The 17,700-nt window shown below is 47.3% G+C and overlaps 2 protein-coding genes across 4 annotated transcripts in view; one reads left to right on the top strand and one right to left on the bottom strand.

The window, feature by feature from the left end:
* LOC308464205 (uncharacterized protein) overlaps nucleotides 1-17,700 on the bottom strand; it is a gene marked incomplete at its 3' end in the record, with an annotated part of 365,536 nt that overhangs the window by 79,810 nt on the left and 268,026 nt on the right. The window lies entirely within an intron of this gene.
* Nucleotides 8,690-17,700, top strand: part of SORBS3 (sorbin and SH3 domain containing 3) — a 78,042-nt gene continuing 69,031 nt past the window's right edge. Inside the window, exon 1 of one of the 3 annotated variants that reach the window (XM_080982387.1) lies at nucleotides 8,690-8,753. The gene's annotated coding sequence lies outside the window, so the exon portion shown is untranslated. Of the gene's footprint in view, nucleotides 8,754-16,098; nucleotides 16,223-17,700 lie in introns of those variants that run through there. The other 2 variants (XM_080982389.1, XM_080982380.1) reach the window with 2 other exon arrangements.

Genomic DNA, 17,700 nt, shown 5'->3' with positions numbered 1-17,700 from the left:
TGGGTGGGGAAGGTGAGCTGGAGCCTTTGTGGAGCCTGGGGTGGGGGTGGGGAATTGGTAGGAGGAGCCCGGCTGGATCCAGCCCCTGGCCCATCTAGTCCAGCATCCTGTTCTCACAGGGGCAACTAGAAGCCTCTGGGAAGCCTGCAAGCAGGACCCCATCTAGAAAAGCCCTCTGTCCTCCTGCAGTTCCCCACAACTGGTATTCAGAAGCATCACTGCAAAGATGTGCTCTCCCAGGCCCACAATCCCAGCCTGTTTGCACTCCTGCTGTCTTAGTCATGTCTGCAGCCTGGAAGATGGCAGGATCCCCAGGGCATGCGCTACGGAGAGCTGGCTTCAGGCACCAGGCCCATTGCAGACCAACTCTGTGTTACAAAGATGTCTGCCCACGTGGCATGAAGGTTGGCAACATCAGCCCCGCCATGTGGGAATCCCTTGCAGGCAACGGCGGTGCCTGTGCATCCAAACTGAAATAAGAGATAAATTTAAGAAAGAAACATATTATACAGCAAGGTACCGGTACATTGTTATTTTCACTATGTGTACATAATCAAAGCTTGGTGTAATAAAGAACCAGACTTTAAAAATAGTAAACATTGTAAGGTAAAAAATATCCATAACAAAATATAGAGTAATGTGTGGTTTAATAGTTCATCGCTTGCTTCTCAACTTTCCTTACACATTTGCAGCATATTGAGCTTATGGTCCTACAGTCTGTTCATAGAAGCTTAGAGTTGGAAGGGACGCCAGGGGTCATCTATTCTAAATCTCTGCAATGCAGGAATCTCAACTAAAGCATCCACGACAAATGGCCATCCACACTCTGCTTAAAATCCTCTAAGGAAGGAAGCATTTAAAAAAAGAAAAAAAGATCTGTACTTCTTGCACTCTACTCTGCTCCCTCTTTCTTCCTGCCCAGGACAGCCTTGCCCTCTGCCTGCCCCTCAGAGCCGGCAGGGGGGGAGAGGGGGGAGAAGCTTCTCTTCCTCCTCCTCGCCTGTTCTCCAGCAGCCAATATGAGCTGCCCAAGGGAGGAGGCCAGCTGTGGCAGCCATGGAGAGGCAACGGAATATTCCCTTGCAGCTCCGCTCAGCCTCCTCCCCAAGCTTAGGGGCAGCAGCACTCATGGGGGAAATAGGGACACTTGGAGGGCATGCAGCCGTGCATATAACAGTTACAGGATTTCAGCAGGATGTCACAGCACATGCACTGATGGGAAACAAAGCAGTATATTTGCCCTTAAACCTTTGCAGGAGCAAATAGTATCCTGGGCATCACATATAGCCACCCAGTTCCCACCACTGCATTTCAAAGGTCATTTGCACATCGCTGCAGTGGGGCCGGATGTGTTTTCCAGTCACCCACTATCTGTCACAACCATGGGCAGAGAGAGAGGCCTTGCATATCTTCATGTGTCTTATGCTTTCAAATTAGATTTAAGCTGGTTTGGGTGAAAACATCAAATTGCAGGATTTCTCAAGAAACTACAGGATTTTGGTTATTGTTGTGTAAATGGCTTTGCAAACCAGTGGCAGGAGAGCATTGGAGGCAGAGTCCATGGGAGCATCTGCACAACCTGGGCTGCTGAAACTAAAGAGGTGAGTCCTTGTGTGTTCTAGCTCTGGTGAAGATGGTTCTGGCAAAGGAAGAACTCTCGTTATTTTCCACAGGAACATGCGTGGGGCATCCATGAAGCACTGCCAAGAGCCAGAGAACAGCGCACTGCATCCACAAGAATGTCTAGCTGCCTGGCTCAATGCCCCGTGGGCGTTTAACTTGGACTGCCTGTTGCAAACACCTCCGTTCTGAAGGCAGGGTCAGCTGGAATGAGAACAGAAGGGAAAGATGAGATAATACTAGCTGTGAATAACAGCCTGGCCATCCATCCCGGGCAATTCCTGTTCTGTTCATTTGTTCCATGAGTGCAGTTCAGGGAATCTCTCAGCTGGGATAACAAAACTATGGAGATCAGCCAAGGCCCAAGGAGGGAGGGAGGGAGGGAGGGCATTTTGTGTGTTGGGGGACAGAACATTCATTACTCATCTGAAATCTGCCACTTAAAGGACCTGGCTTGCATTGGGGCTTCAGCATGTCTGAAAGCCTTATCCCATCCCAGATGGAGAATGATGGACATTGCTTAGGGGTAAAGGGAAGGCAGTTTGCACATGGTCAGACACAAAGCAAGAATTGTGCAATGATGTGAAGAGAACCAGCCCTTAACTCTGTAAGCACACTTAACTTGCACATGGATGCTGCATAATTGGTGTATATTTGGTCACATGTTTTCTTTTAAGTATGATTGCATGTATTTATTACGGCTACCTCTTTGGTCCCAGGTGTTTTTGCACATGCGTGCATTTCTGTCACTAGGTGTGATTTGTACAAGCAGGCACACTTTGCAGTTACACACGTCTGCACAAATGCACAAAGTGGTGCTTCTCTGTTTGCAAACTTCTGTGAAAATGTGTATGTCACAATTCCTCCTTCTCTTGGGTTCAGCTGAGCTCCTTTCTGTTGAAGCCTGAGGTATATAAGGATGCCAACAGGAGACTTACCTTGCTTAAGTACATTATGTTGGAGAGTACGAGTAACACAACGTCTGGTCTCAGACATCTACAAACGACTGATAAACCTTGGGGAACATTCAATAAATGACCTTCCTATGAGTTGGGAGCAAGATCTTAAAGTACAAATAGATGATGGATCTCACTTTGGGATAAACCTTTTAAAATCAAGTTCAGCATGGATTAAGGAATTGTCATTACAAAATCTCTCTCTTATCAGCCCAGGATCCATTCCACTGTGTTGAAGAGGGTGTCAGGTTATTGGAACATATCTTCACTTGTGGTGGGGATGCCATGGAGTGTGGGATTCCTGTGTGTTTTTTATAATGCAATTAGTTTTATTACACAATGGGCTATGTAATTCTCTCCACAACTGGTTCCCTTAACTTTATTTTTTTAGGGCAAGATAGAGAGTTGTTGTTTTTAAATATTTTTATTGGGTTTTATAAACAAGATAATGTTATATAAATAAATATACCAAGTTTTCTCAGGTCATTTGTATATCACAAAAATAGCATAATAAATGTGGAAAAATATCTACAACATAGGTTTCATTATTAGTGGTCAATGTATAGATTCTTGAATTGGTTCATGAATTGGTTTTAAACAATTAGGAAGCAGAGAAAAAAGGGGGAGGGGAATGGCGAGTGGGGTTGGGTGGTTATGCTTCTATTATTCTACTTAGCGGGGGGCGGGTTGTGTCAGTGTTACTCAGGGGCGCGGACTTATAAAAAATATTGGGGGGGCCCGGGAAAGCTCATGAATAATAAATAAGCTCATGAATATGCAGATAAAGTGGCGCCGCCTCCTCGTGAGCGAATAGGGGAGAGCGTGCTGCGCCTATTAATCAGCTCCGAAGGAAATTGGGTGGAGCTTTTGCTCGGGAGGGAGGGCAGGAGGCATGCAGCCCGACCCTGTGCATTTTGGGCTGGGGGAGGGGCGGCGGCGGCGCTCTGCTGGAGGGGCGCCCGAGATTATTGGGGGGGCAGAGCCCCCCCAAACGAATTTTTGAGGGGGCTCGGGCCCCCTCAGGCCCCATGGAGTCGGCGCCTATGGCGTTACTTGTATGGGTTCTCTTACTATTCTCTTGCGTGGCAAGGCCCCGGTCCTCGCAGTTCCCACATAAATAAACACACAAACACAAATATGTTGGGTTAGTGGGATAAATTAGGCCACAACTTTATTGGTTACAGATGTGAGCTGTTTGGCTTAGGCAGTTGGGTGAAGCCAGACTATATCCTGACTCCTGCCCGTCTGCAGGAAGTCTCAAAAGGGTCAACCATCGATAGGGGGAGCCCTATGATATACATCAGGCATAGGCAAACTCGGCCCTCCAGATGTTTTGGGACTTCAACTCCCATCATCCCTAGCTAACAGGACCAGTGGTCAGGGATGATGGGAGTTGTAGTCCCAAAACATCTGGAGGGCCGAGTTTGCCTATGCCTGATATGCATCAATCAAGAGCTCCCCCAGGGTCCCCGATGGGGTCGTGGCATGGCCCTGGCCCACGCCCAGGCTTCGGACAGGAACCACACCCCCGGATATGGGATACCCTTAGCACGAAGGGGCAGGCGGAGGCAACAACCTCCCCTCCCATAACAAGGCTTACCCAATGCCAAGTGGAAAAATTCCCACCCAGCCCCCACAACCGACATTAGTCATAGCAACACAAGAAAGCGGGTGGGGGGGCTGGGAGACCCGCCAAAGTAGACGAAGGAAGGCTGCCCCCAGCTGTGCCGTGGTTTAAATGGCAAGTAGCCATGCCCCCCGGCTAACCCGATTGGTCAACCGGGGGGCATGATGCGGCTGGGCAGCCTCGTGACGTGGGCAGCATCCCTCTGCCCACTGCTGGGTAACACAGGTCCCGGAACCCCACCTGTAATGCTGTCCCCCCCCCCCCCGGAAAAAGGGAGCTGTCTTGTTGTATTTCCTTGGTGGTGAGAGAGGTTGGGGGTCGCTTAGGGTGTGGTTGGTTGTCTTTGGTTGGCTGTGGCAAGATAGAGAGTTGAAGAGCAGGGAGCTGATAAGTCATTTCTAATCAGCAGCTATTGTAACAGTAGTGTGACTTCCTTAGGATAAGGTGTTGGCTATTTGCAGATCAGTTGCGCTGCAGAAAGCATGCTGGGGAGACCACACATTACAAGGAACGCAAAATAACTTTAGCTAGGTTTTAATAACAAAAACAAAAACTCCTTTACACTAAATATATCAATAAGCATGACCAACCAACCACCAGGGTATTGAGAGAGCTAGGTGCTGCTCTTTATATACTATACCCAATTGCTGACACAGCTTAATTAACACAACTTAACAGCACCTGCTATACTGCTTCACAGCTGTAAAACTGGGTCTCGTTATTTGCTCTGGCCCTTAAAGACATACACATCTTGTGGAACAATAATGAACCTTCACATTTAAAGAGACCATTTAACATGAGGCCTCTCCTCCCAGAGGGGAGGGGTTGTGAGTGGGAGCAGCCTCCCGTGGGGGCAGGGAGGCATATATGACTGATCACTTCAGCTGCCACGGCCAAGCCTTCCAGCTGACCAATAGGGCCGACTGGTGGGCGGGGCTAGCCACGTTTAAATAGCCGTGGCAGCGCTCTGCCCCCAGTCTGTTCCTGCTTTCTTCAGATCTCCCTGCCTCCCTCCCTCTTAGGTCAGCTTCTTTTGCGTATGACCTTGCTATGGACTTCGTTTGGTTGCCTTGGTTGCCCAAGGGGCCTGGTAGGACTTTTTTATCCATTTGCAAATTGGCACCAGCCTCTTGGTTTTTCCACCTACCTCGTAGCAATTCGTCACAACTTTCTGGTATTGGCGGTTAGGCATTGGACTAGGTGTGCTGTGTTGGAGGATTGGGTATGCGCCATCATCTACCCCTCCTCTTTTGGGTATTCCGTTAAAGGAATCCGGCGGTTGTGGATCCTGTCCGATGCCCTGCTGGTGGCTAGGGCCATGGCACGACCCCCGGTGACGTCATGGGGGAGCTTCCAGTTGTATTTCCATTAACAAGCTCCTCCCATTGATTGCTAACCCTCATATGACTCCTGGCTGTGCGGGATGGAGTCTGGTATTGCTGTTTCATCCAATACCTAAGCCAATACTACTCACATGCTGTAACCAATAAAAGTTGTGGCCTAATTTTGCCCATTAACCTAAAATAATGTGTCTTTGTGTCTTATTATACTCCTATGTGGGTGGAGGCTCCTAGACTCCTGATACCTATAGATTCCTGATACTAAAAGACCTGGGAGGCAGCACTGTTTGAGAAGCTGACACGTGAGTGCAAGGTGATGCAGGGCCAGTGTAGAAATGAATCATTTTTGGCAGTATGGCATCATTTTATTGTTTTTACAAACATGGAGGAATATTGCTGGCTTTTGTCTCATGTTTTTCATTGCCTGTGGGCATTATGAAAAGCGTGAGGGGAGTATAAAAGCTTAATGTAAAGATCTTAATACTGACACTATTGACAGTCTACAACAATTTCTGTGTAATGATTTCATATATCTTCCGGGATTATTTATGTTGTATCTGAATGTTGATTTTTTAAAAGCTATTTAATATTTGAAATCTACATTTTAACTGTAAAATTAAACAATCTAAGAACAATCACAATTCCTCTCCTTCCATACATGCATGTGTCTGTTTATGAAATGTGGGTTTAAGTGCACAGGTCAGGATGCCTGTAAGCTCTGAAAATTAGTATTTCATAGCCAGACAGAATGAACCAAGCCCTGTGTGTTTGTGTGTGTCTCCAGTTAATGATTTCAATGTTTTGGCTCAATGCCTTGGCTATCTGGAACCCAGCCTCCCTCCCACACTGTTCACTGGAAACACAAGGAGACCTTTTGCAAGCTGTAGGTTGGCATTAACTGGAACTATGGAGTTGTGCAAATGATGTTGGCTTTAGGGATGGGCCTTGAGAATCCAGATGGGCAGGGAACTATAGGGCATTGCTTCATACAAAGGACAAAGGGTGGGGGGAGCCACCTACTGAAAACCCCAAACACAAAGGACTAATAATGTCACCCGTCATTTATATAGCTCTTTCGGCTCCTCCAAACAACTTATTTATTGAGGCACCATCCTGATGTGCTTACATAAAGCTTATGCAGAGCTTGATTATACCCAGTCTTTATTGTGCAGCTATTCTGCTTTGTCTGTGGGGCAATTAATACAACAATAAACATTCAACCAGGTTTGCTTGCATGGTGCTTATGTCTTCCCATTAACCATTTGTTCATCCCATACTTTTCCTGTCCCATTCCTAACCTTCAAAATTTCCATTGAATGAAACACTTTAGTCTGCTGTAATTGTGCAAAGCTGAATTTCCTGATATGCGGCTGAAGCCCTCCTGCAATATACTGCCTGTCTGGAGGCACCCTTAGAGCGTATGTAAAGTGTTTTGCATACAATGGCTGCGTTCACGCATCATAAAAAGCCAGAGCACCACTAAGCTGATGCACACTGCTGGATTGCTCCTGCTGTGCTCCCCTTCTGGCGCAAGCAAGAGAAACAAGCCACGAAGCCACAATTAAGCTTGATTTCCCACCCCTGTGGGTGGTTTGCTTCTTCCTAACAAGCCAGACCAGCCTTAAACCCCAATCCCATGTTCACATGTCACAGGAAGCTAACATACGTTTCTCCAATGCAAATAGGGACATCCTACACCGTAACGATGATGATGATGATGATGATGATGATGATGATAATTTTATGATTTATACCCTGCCCATCTTACTGGGTTGCCCCAGCCACACTCGGCAGTTTCCAACATACATAAAAATATAATAAAACATTAAACATTAAAAAAAACTTCCCTGTCAGTAATGATCACCATATTGCATAGGGGAACACAGGAATCTGCCTTATACCAAGTCATACCATTGGCTTTTGTCAAAAAACCAGAAGCCTTTTTACTAGGTATAATAGGTGAAGAGTGACCAAGAGAAGATAAAATACTTTTTATGTCTGCAACGATGGCAGCAAGAATGCTACTAGCCCAGAGATGGAAGGAAGGAAGGAGAGTACCAAGAAAAGGAAAGCAGGTGAAACTGATGGAGTAGGCAGAGATGGCGAGACTGATGGGGAAGAGCCGAAACCAGGAGGATCAAGTCTTGCCTAAAGACTGGAATAAATCTGTAATTTATTTAAAAGACCACTGTAAACAGTTAAAATCTTTGGCAGGGATGTAAAGTCACTTGTAATGTGAACTTTTTTATGGTAATTATGGTTATATAATAGGTAGATAAGGGTAAAAGATTCAGTAAGTTTAATCTTAAAGATGGAACCATGGAGGGAGGGGTCTAAGGGTTCGAAAGAACGCTGTACAGTGGTACCTCGGGTTAAGAACTTAATTCGTTCTGGAGGTCCGTTCTTAACCTGAAACTGTTCTTAATCTGAGGTACCACTTTAGCTAATTGGGCCTCCCGCTGCTGCCTCACCGCCGGAGCACGATTTCTGTTCTCAGGCTGAAGCGAAGTTCTTAACCTGAAGCACTATTTCTGGGTTAGTGGAGTCTGTAACCTGAAGTGTATGCAACCTGAAGCGTATGTAACCTGAGGTACCAATGTATTTTAATGTTTGAAATGGTTTTGTTTTATATGTATAAATTTTTTCAAAAACTTAATAAAAAATTATATGCATATAATATAATATAATATAATATAAATCTCTCGCCCTCCATAAAAACACACCTGGAGGGCATCAGAGATGTAAAAGCAGGCTGGGCTCGAAGCAAAAGCCATAGCTGGGCGCTTTTCCTCCCCGCGAGGGGCGAGCAACCCGCCTGGCGAGGCGCCTCTTCCCCTTCCCGGCCAGCAGCGCGTGGGAAGGCGGCGCTTTCCTGACAGGCCTCCCGAGCTCCACGCGTGTCTGTGGGAATCCCCTGGCAGGGCGTGGCCAAACTTTTACGGGGGGGCCGAGTGATCGGTGACGCAGTTGGTTAGTTAGTCCTTGGCCGAGGAGCCCCGCTGCGCGTGGACGCCTCGGGGCCTTTCCGGGGCCGGGCCGCCTTCTTGCGCCTCTCCCGGCCGCGCCGCCCGCTCGGCTCCCCCGCAGCTCGTCCCCCGGCGCCTCGCTCGCTCGCTCGCTCGCTCCCTCCGGCCCCGTCGCGCCTCCGCCGCCTGGCGGCTCCTGCTCCGCAGACCAGCGCGGGATCCGCCGCCGAGGTATCTGCGGGAGGTAGGACCGGGCTGCGCTCTTCATCTGCGCCAGGAAGCTCGTGTGAATGAGCGGCGGTCGCGGGTCGGGGCGGGCGGGCGGGCGCGCGGAGGGCGAAAGGGGCGCAGAAGGACGCTCGCTGGCTCCCGGGCGCGTCTGAAGGGGGAATCCAGGAGTTGCCTAGAGGTCGCGAAGACTTCCAGACTTCCAGAAGGGCTCCCAAGTGGAGGAAGGAGGCTGGGATTTTAATATGCCGTCAATTAAGTGGATTCCTAGACGCCCCCCCCCCACAAATGCTTTTGGGGTAGAGTTGTGATGATTTGGTTGCCCCTCCGCAGTGGAAAAATAACGCTTATAGAGGACGTAGGAACGAGTGAAGTGGCCCTGACAGGATTGAAAAGAAATTAAAGAGGCACTTAGTCCTCCCGGAGAGGCTGGCGCACTGCAACTCCCCTGCTTCCACAGCACGGACCAGGCTGCCTCCGAAGGGCCACATTCACCCCGATTTCGCCTGCTGCCCATTTTCTGCTTGCAAGTCTAACTAAATTAGGAAAACAGGAGGGGGGGCACAGCAGGGTGTTGGAAAACCTAGCATGGAAGCATAGATATCCTGAAAGCTGTATGGCAAGTGGAAGGTGTTTTATTTTACAGGCAGATGAGCTTTGAAGAAAATTGTACTTTGTAGGTGCAGCAAATGGAACTGGACCTCAGGGCTGTTTTCTAGCTACCAAAGTGGATTAGGGTTTGGGAACAAACTAGAAATAAATATTTCAATGGAACATTAAAACATATATATCTGTGGGGGAAATTGTGGGTCTGTGCTTGGCAGAACTTGCGTATATGATTGCGTATATTGGAACCAGCCAGGCCTATGCTTAGCTCTGATTATTTATTTATTTATTTATTTATTAGGGCATTTATTTCCTGCCCTTCTAGTGTAAATATACCAAGCAGAGTGGCTGACAACATATCAGAATTGCAAATGCATTAAAATAGTAGAAAACTCTACAGCAGCTAAAAAATCCTAAAGACGTTGGGCTGGATTCAGCTAACCTGGTGCACTAGTAGAAGGCAGTGATCCTCCTGCTTGCCCCAAATCTGCTCTGGAGTGTTGGGAGAACCCGCAGAACAGTTCACAGGGGGGAGAGGGAAAATTGTTCCATCTGATAAGCAGAAATACTTGTGCTGATGGAATGGCTGTATTAATGTGATGTTGAATCCCACCCATTGTTCCAGGGGTTATGTTAAGGCCTGGAAATTGCATATAGCCAAATCCTTGGAGCCGCCCTGTGGCTGGCAGGTGGGTGGGGTGGGTGCGGGCGGGCGGGGAGAGGGCATCTCCAGCACTCCCACAGCCGTGCCCACAGCGGGTCTTGCCCAGCACGCAAGGCCTGGAGCTTCAAAGCCCTTTTGTACTGGGTAACCACGAGTGGCCCCGGCATGTGAAGAGCTTTTCTATGCTTCACCTTGCTTGGGACTTGAGTTGCACAGTTTCAACCAGCCATCCTTCAGCCGTGTACGGTTGGAATTGCCCAAGTCACATGCGTGTAAAAGGAGAGTTTAGTGTAATAGAGGAGGAGCCGGCAGGAGCATTAATGGCTACCTAGAGTAGTACAGGCAGTGGATTGTCAAGGTGACAGCAAAGAGAAGAGCAGAGGCCTTGCAGGCCTGTTAGACCTCTAAGAAGAACAGCCACTGCAAACCACCAGCCTATATCATCTCAGTGTATGCACAAATCAGAATCCTCTCTGGCCTCCTTTGTCAAAGCGCCCACACTAGGTGCTCCTCAGTCTGTTCTTGGAATGCTCCCAGGAATGAGATTCACCTTCATTCCCAATTAACCATTTATTTCACTGGTACTTAAAATATTTATTCAGTTGCCCTTTTCCTTTTATTTAAATGCATCATTGCTTGTTTTGTGCCTTCTGCACTTTATGAGGAGTAATTCATACTTTCATTTTTTGCTGACGTCTGTCCGTGTTCTCCCGTGTGGGGTTTTCCTCTTCCTGGGCTGCTTATAATAATCTCCTTCAACCTTTCCTTTCTACAGTGGGCTTTCTGGTGCTCTTTATCTTTCTAACCCTCCTCAGAATCCTTTCCAGTTTGTCAACTTAGCAAAGGCACTTCTGTTTGCTCAGAGGGTCATGGGGTGGTCTGAAACTGGAGCAATTTTCATGGTTGCTCTGCAGCAAATTGGCTTTTGATCTAAGGTCAGGAGACTCGTAGATTTTGTTTGAAAAACTCCTGAGATGCACACCCCCCTTTCTGCTTCCGCCTCAGTGTTTCTACTAAAGAATAGGCATAGGGCCGCCAACGCCACAAGCTTGCAAGGGGCTACATTTTAAATAAGGGCGGCTATTTTTTTTGTCAGGAGCCCTGCAGGGCCAGGAGTCCCCAACCATCATATGAGACCATCCTTCAAGGAGGGGATCTGTTTCCTCTGAGCAGCCTTCTGGGGGGCAGGAGCAGAGGCCGAAATGGGCAGCAAGGTCCATGTCTTTTCCTCCTTTGTACAGGAGGCTAGTTTCTGCAAATGCTCACACAGCCCTGACTGACTTCTTTTTTTTTTTTAAATGATATTTATTAAGGTTTCAAAGAAAAAATTACATAAATAAAAAGAAAAGAAAAAAAGAAAGAAATAAAAATGAAAGAAAAATACAAAATACAGAAAAAAGATAAAAGACACTTAAAAAAAACACATCAATCTTTCCATGCCTTACATTCATTTCCTTGCTTCCCTGACCTCCTCACACCTCCCTTTTTTGTATTCCAGTTCTATTGGTTAATTCAGCAATTCCTTTCCCTCTTTGTTTTGGTCTTAAACCTTTAACTTAATATATTATAACTTTGGATTTTCACCTGTTAACAATCCATTTTTACATACACCTTTATAACATTGCTGCTTAAACCACTTAACTTCATTCTGACATCATTCTAACATTCATTAATTTTGCAGTATTTCTGTAAATAGTCTTTAAATTTCTTCCAATCTTCTTCCACCGACTCTTCTCCCAGGTCTCGGATTCTGCCAGTCATTTCCGCCAATTCCATGTAGTCCATCACCTTCATCTGCCATTCTTCCAGAGTGGGTAGATCTTGTGTCTTCCAATACTTTGCAATAAGTATTCTTGCTGCTGTTGTGGCATACATAAAGAAAGTTCTGTCCTTCTTTGGCACCATTTGGCCGACCATGCCCAGGAGAAAGGCCTCTGGTTTCTTCAGAAAGGTATATTTAAATACCCTTTTCATTTCATTATAAATCATCTCCCAGAAAGCCTTAATCCTTGGGCACGTCCACCAAAGGTGAAAGAATATACCTTCAGTTTCTTTACATTTCCAACATTTATTATCGGGCAAATGATAGATTTTTGCAAGCTTGACTGGTGTCATGTACCACCTGTATATCATTTTCATAATATTCTCTCTTAAGGCATTACATGCCGTAAACTTCATACCTGTGGTCCATAACTGTTCCCAGTCAGCCATCATTATGTTATGTCCAACATCTTGTGCCCATTTAATCATAACAGATTTCACCGTTTCATCCTGAGTGTTCCATTTCAACAGCAAGTTATACATCTTTGACAAAATCTTAGTTTTGGGTTCTAACAGTTCTGTTTCTAATTTTGATTTTTCCACCTGGAAGCCAATTTTCTTTTCCAAATTGTATGCCTCCATTATCTGATAATAATGAAGCCAGTCTCGCACTTTGTTTTTTAGTTTCTCAAAACTCTGCAATTTCAGTCTGTCTCCCTCTTGTTCCAAAATTTCCCAATATTTCGGCCATTTGACCTCCATATTGAGAGCCCTGACCTACTTCTGCCCAGGCAAAAGAGGCATCCTCAGAATTACCAGAGTACATTCCAGCTAGGCAGAAGCACACCAGGGGGGTGGGCAGCAGCAGGAAGTGCATCTGCCGAGAGTCTGTTTCGGCTTTCTACCAAACCATGTAAAGCCTTCTCCTGCACTTAATAATTATAATAATAATTTATTATTTCTACCCTGCCCATCTGGCTGGGTTTCCCCACCCACTCTTGGTGGCTTTCAACAGAACATTAAAAACAGAATAAAACTTCAAACATTAAAAACTTCCCTAAACAGAGCTGCCTTTAGATGTCTTCTAAAAGTTGGATAGTTCCTTATTTCCTTGATATCTGGTGGGAGGGCGTTCCACAGGGTGGGGGCCACTACTGAGAAGGCCCTCTGCCTGGTTCCCTGTAACCTCACTTCTCGCAGTGAGGGAACCGCCAGAAGGCCCTTGGCACTTGGCCTCCATGTCTGGGCAGAATGATGGGGGTGGAGACGCTCCTTCAGGTATACTGGGCCGAGGCCGTTTAGGGCTTTAAAGGTCAACACCAACACTTTGAATTGTGTTCGGAAACGTACTGGGAGCCAATGTAGGTCTTTCAAGACCGTTGTTATGTGGTCTTGGCGGCCACTCCCAGTCACCAGTCTAGCTGCCGCATTCTGGATTAGTTGTAGTTTCTGGGTCACCTTCAAAGGTAGCCCCACATAGAGCGCATTTCAGTAGTCCAAGCGAGAGATAACCAGAGCATGCACCACTCTGGCAAGACAGTCTGCGGGCAGATAGGGTATCAGCCTGCGTACCAGATGGAGCTGATAAACAGCTGCCCTGGACACAGAATTGACCTGCGCCTCCATGGACAGCTGTGAGTCCAGAATGACTCCCAGGCTGCGCACCTGGTCCTTCAGGGGCACAGTTACCACATTCAGGACCAAGGAGTCCCCCACACCCACCTGCACCCGGTCCCCCCCAAACAATACTTCTGTCTTGTCAGGGTTCAACCTCAATCCGTTAACCGCCATCCATCCTCCAACCACCTCCAGACACTCACACAGGACCTTCACCGCCTTCACTGGTTCTGATTTAAAAGAGAGGTAGAACTGTGTGTCATCCGCATACTGATGAACACCCAGCCCAAACCCCCTGATTATCTCTCCCAGCAGCTTCATGTAGATGTTAAAAAGCATGGGAGAGAGGACAGAACCCTGAGGCACCCCACAACTGAGAGCCAAGGGGTCTGAACACTCATCCCCCCAACACCACTTTCTGGACACGGCCCAGGAGAAAGGAGCGGAACCACTGTATAATTGTGCCCCCAGCTCCCAACTCCTCTAGTTGTTCCAGAAGGATGTCTTGGTCAATGGTATCAAAGGCCGCTGAGAGATCCAGCAGAACTAGGAAACAGTTCTCACCTTTGTCCCTAGCCTGCCAAAGATCATCGACCAGCACAACCAAGGCAGTTTCAGTCCCATGATGTGGCCTGAATCCTGATTAGAAGGGATCCAAATGGTCTGCATCCTCCAGGTGTGCCCGGAGTTGTTGAGCAACCACCTGCTCAATCACCTTTCCCAAGAATGGAAGATTTGAGACTGGGCGATAGTTGGCCATATTGGCCAGCTCCAAAGATGTTTTTTTTTAAGAAGTGGTTTAATGACCGCCTCTTTCAGTGGGTCTGGGAAGGCTCCCTCGCAGAGAGAAGCATTCACCACCCCGCAGAGCCCATCGCCCAGCCCTTCCAGGCTCGCTTTTATGAGCCAGGATGGGCAAGGATCAAGGAGACAGGTGGTCAGTTTCACTAGTCCAAGCAGCCCTGTCCACATCCTCGGAGGTAACTTGTTTTCCAGTCGTCCAACTGGCTTTCAGCATGTCTTTCGTGAGGTCCCCACTTATTCCATATCACATCCTTCACCCTCTCAGCCGGTTTTTCTATTCAGCTTATCTGACTTTGTCCTGTCCACTCACCACTGTTCTTCTTGCTCACAGCTTCTCCTTGCTCGTTTGCTGATCTTCCTTTCTTTGTTCTTCCTAAGGTTCCTGTGTCTTAGGGCCCACTGTTTCCTCTTCTCCCTCGTCCTCCCTCTGGACTCGCTGCCACTTTGATCAGGAGCTCCCCACGTACTGCCCTTAGAAGTTGATGGACTACAGCAGCCATCGTTCCTGGCCCTTGGTGATGCTGGCTGGGGCTGATGGGAGCTAGAGTAAACAACATCTGGAAGATTCCATGTTGGCCACCCCTGCCTTAGTTTGTATCATCCTGGGCTCTTCCTTTTTCTAGAACTAGTAAAGAGAGCAAACCCCATCATTTCTCACCATTGGACATGCTGGGATGGATGGGAGTTGTAGTCCAGCAATATTATTGTTGTTATTATTATTTATTAAACTTATACTCCGCCCTATACCCGGAGGTCTCAGGGCGGTTCACAACAAGACCACAACAGATAAAATCAAATATCTGAAGGGCCACAGTTTCCCCACCCCTCTTCAACACCTTGTGTGAGGTTTTCCTAGCCCTGCTCACTGGCTGCAGGCACACCATACCTTAAAGCACGCACACACCTGAGTCTCGGAAGCTGTTGTTACACCTCACAATTCGCAGAACCCTTAGCAAACTACAGTTTCCAGGTTTCTCTTTTGGGGGTTGGGGTGCTTTAAATGTATGATATATACACAACCATGTTTTACTAATAATTTAGACGCGGCCCTGTTTGGAAACATGCTGTTTGCAGTTTCCCTCCTCACCAGTTCTGTGCTATTTTTCTAGGAAAAGAGGTGCCAGAACTCACCATGAACGCCTTCCTTGTCCCTGAGAGGTGCTGGAACTGAGTTCCTGCGAGTTCTGGCCGAAAAAGAGCCCTGCCAGTAATGATCAGTTTGTGAACATGATGTGAACTGATACCCCAGCAGGTCAGGTGGTGAGGGCTGGTAGGGGGTTTGCAGACAGACAGGCAAGCAAAAAGCAAATGGCAGTTTTCAGTCCTTTGTTTAGTCCATTATTAGATTAGGTGTATTCTGGGAAGGGCCTATGGCTCCGCTGCAGAGCATGGGCTCTTTTCTCTGAGAAGAAGCAAGACTTTCCCTTTCCTCCCAAGAAACATTGTGTATTATTTGTAAAGATAAGATTTACCATGCTGCTGCAAGGAGCTGTCTTTAGAGCAGGCTTCTCCCTCTACGCCAGGCTTTGCATGCAGGTCGTCACAGGTTTGATCCCCAGCATATGCAGGTGGTGCTAGGAGAGACCCCTGCTTAAGACCCTGGAGTAGCTGCTGCCAGTCAGTGTGGCAAATATTAAGCTAGGTGGACCAATGGTCTGACTCAGAAGAAGGAAGCTTCCTGTGTTGCCATTAAAGGCGTAGGAGCCCGGTCTTCTTGGGTATTTGAGCGCCCTATCTCTCAGTCTGTTGTCCGAGATAGAGAGATATTTTGCAGAGGAAACATCCAGTCTGAAGCCAAAGAGGTTAGTTGCTAACACTGCTCAAGGATAAACGTTAGCCGTGCAATCTGGGGGTGGGGTGGGGAACATTTGGGTGGGGAATGGAAATGTTTACATGGAAAGCAGAAAGGAACAACAGAATTGGCTGCAACAAGTAATGAAATCCAGACCGCCCCCACCCTGCAAGAAAGGGCCATGCCAGCATCTCCCCAGAGGGAGCCAGAAACTTCGCAAAAGAAAGATAAGTAGGTTGGGGTGAGTAATGCTGTGGCTGGAGGCATGTTTATTGGCACCTGGTACTTGGGGGGACACCCCCCTTCATAGCGGTTTGGAGAGGGGGAATGAGGCTTGGTTCTCAGGATGGTGGGACGTGGCACACTTGCAGGCACTGGGGGTGGGAATGGATTTGGCACCTAGGAATACACGGCGCAGCCAGCCAAAGCCTGTCTAAGTAGGAGAGCCACATTGCAAAAATCTTCACGCAGCTCAGAATGGAAAACACAGCCGTGCTGTGGCTGCTCCCCTCCTCCCAGACCCACTTTCCAGCAGCTCCTGCTGCTCTTTCTGAGAGTGTTTGGGCTCTCTGTCCAGGCTGCGTGTCTCTGAATCCTGCTTGCTGGGAATACTAGTGAGGAGAGGGCTCTTGCTCTCAGGCCCGGCTTGTGGCTTCCAACGCGCTTCTGGTTGGCGACTAGGAGAATGGGATGCTGGATCAGACACAGCTTTGGTTTGTTCTAGCAGGGCTCTGCTTATAAGGACAGAGGGCAGGTCTCTGATCAAGGACACCTGGTGCAAGGTCTGCCTCTGACAGTGGCCCAGTGGGTAACTTGGGGCAAATCACTATATTTGCATAAGTCCCCACATACATACAGATCTATTCCATTTGTTTCATAGATTAGGTGAAGTGGAATAAAAATTATAAAGCATGTTGACATGTCAGAGTGCCAAATAATGCAGCAAAAACACTTTAAAGACTGGCAAGTGTATTATGGCATAAGCTTTTGCAGACTACCCCACTGGAAATAATGAGCTGGAAGCATTGTTTTTCAATATTTTGGGTCACCTGATGATTGACCACTCACGTACAGGGATGGGGGAGCTCTGGGTCCAGCTTGCTAGCCAGATCCTATTCCGGACCTCACCCCTGAGTTGGGAGAATCACCAGGATAACAGGAAAGACCCTTGTCTTAAGAGACTTTGGAGAGCCATCATATTTCAGGGAATATTAGGTTAGAAGGATTAAAAGTCTAACCTGCTAGTATAATACTGTTACCTTATTCCACCTTCAGAAGTAACCAAGCAGAGAAGCATTGCTCAATTGGAAGAGCTCCCCACTTCTCTTCCATTTTTCAGTTAATCATGCATCCCATGTGTGTGGGCAAGCAAGCAGCCTTCTAAAAAATTGGTTGCCATGATATTTGAGGTCTTGTTTACAAGGGGAGAGCTGGGCCAAGAAAACAAACCATAGCATGTTTGCTCCTAGCAGTTTTGCCCGTCCACAATACTTATTTGAGATTATAATATAGAGCAACCTTCAAGGCTGGGCATTGGTAACTAGGAATGGGGTAACCTGTCAATTTTGCTTTCTCTTGTTTTCTCATTTTTCCAGTCCTAAGCTCAGTTCCTCACATTTCTACATTACTTTAAAAAACAAAACAAAAACAGCTCTCAATTTTTTTAAATCAGTGTTTAGGTTCTGCTAATATGCACATGCTTCTATGCGGTTTTGCCTG

This window comes from Podarcis pityusensis, assembly GCF_964106645.2.
Source record: "Podarcis pityusensis genome assembly, chromosome: 15".
NCBI lineage: Eukaryota > Metazoa > Chordata > Lepidosauria > Squamata > Lacertidae > Podarcis > Podarcis pityusensis.
Note: the sequence above shows the minus strand (reverse complement) of the source record. Positions and strands in the feature narration are given on the sequence as shown.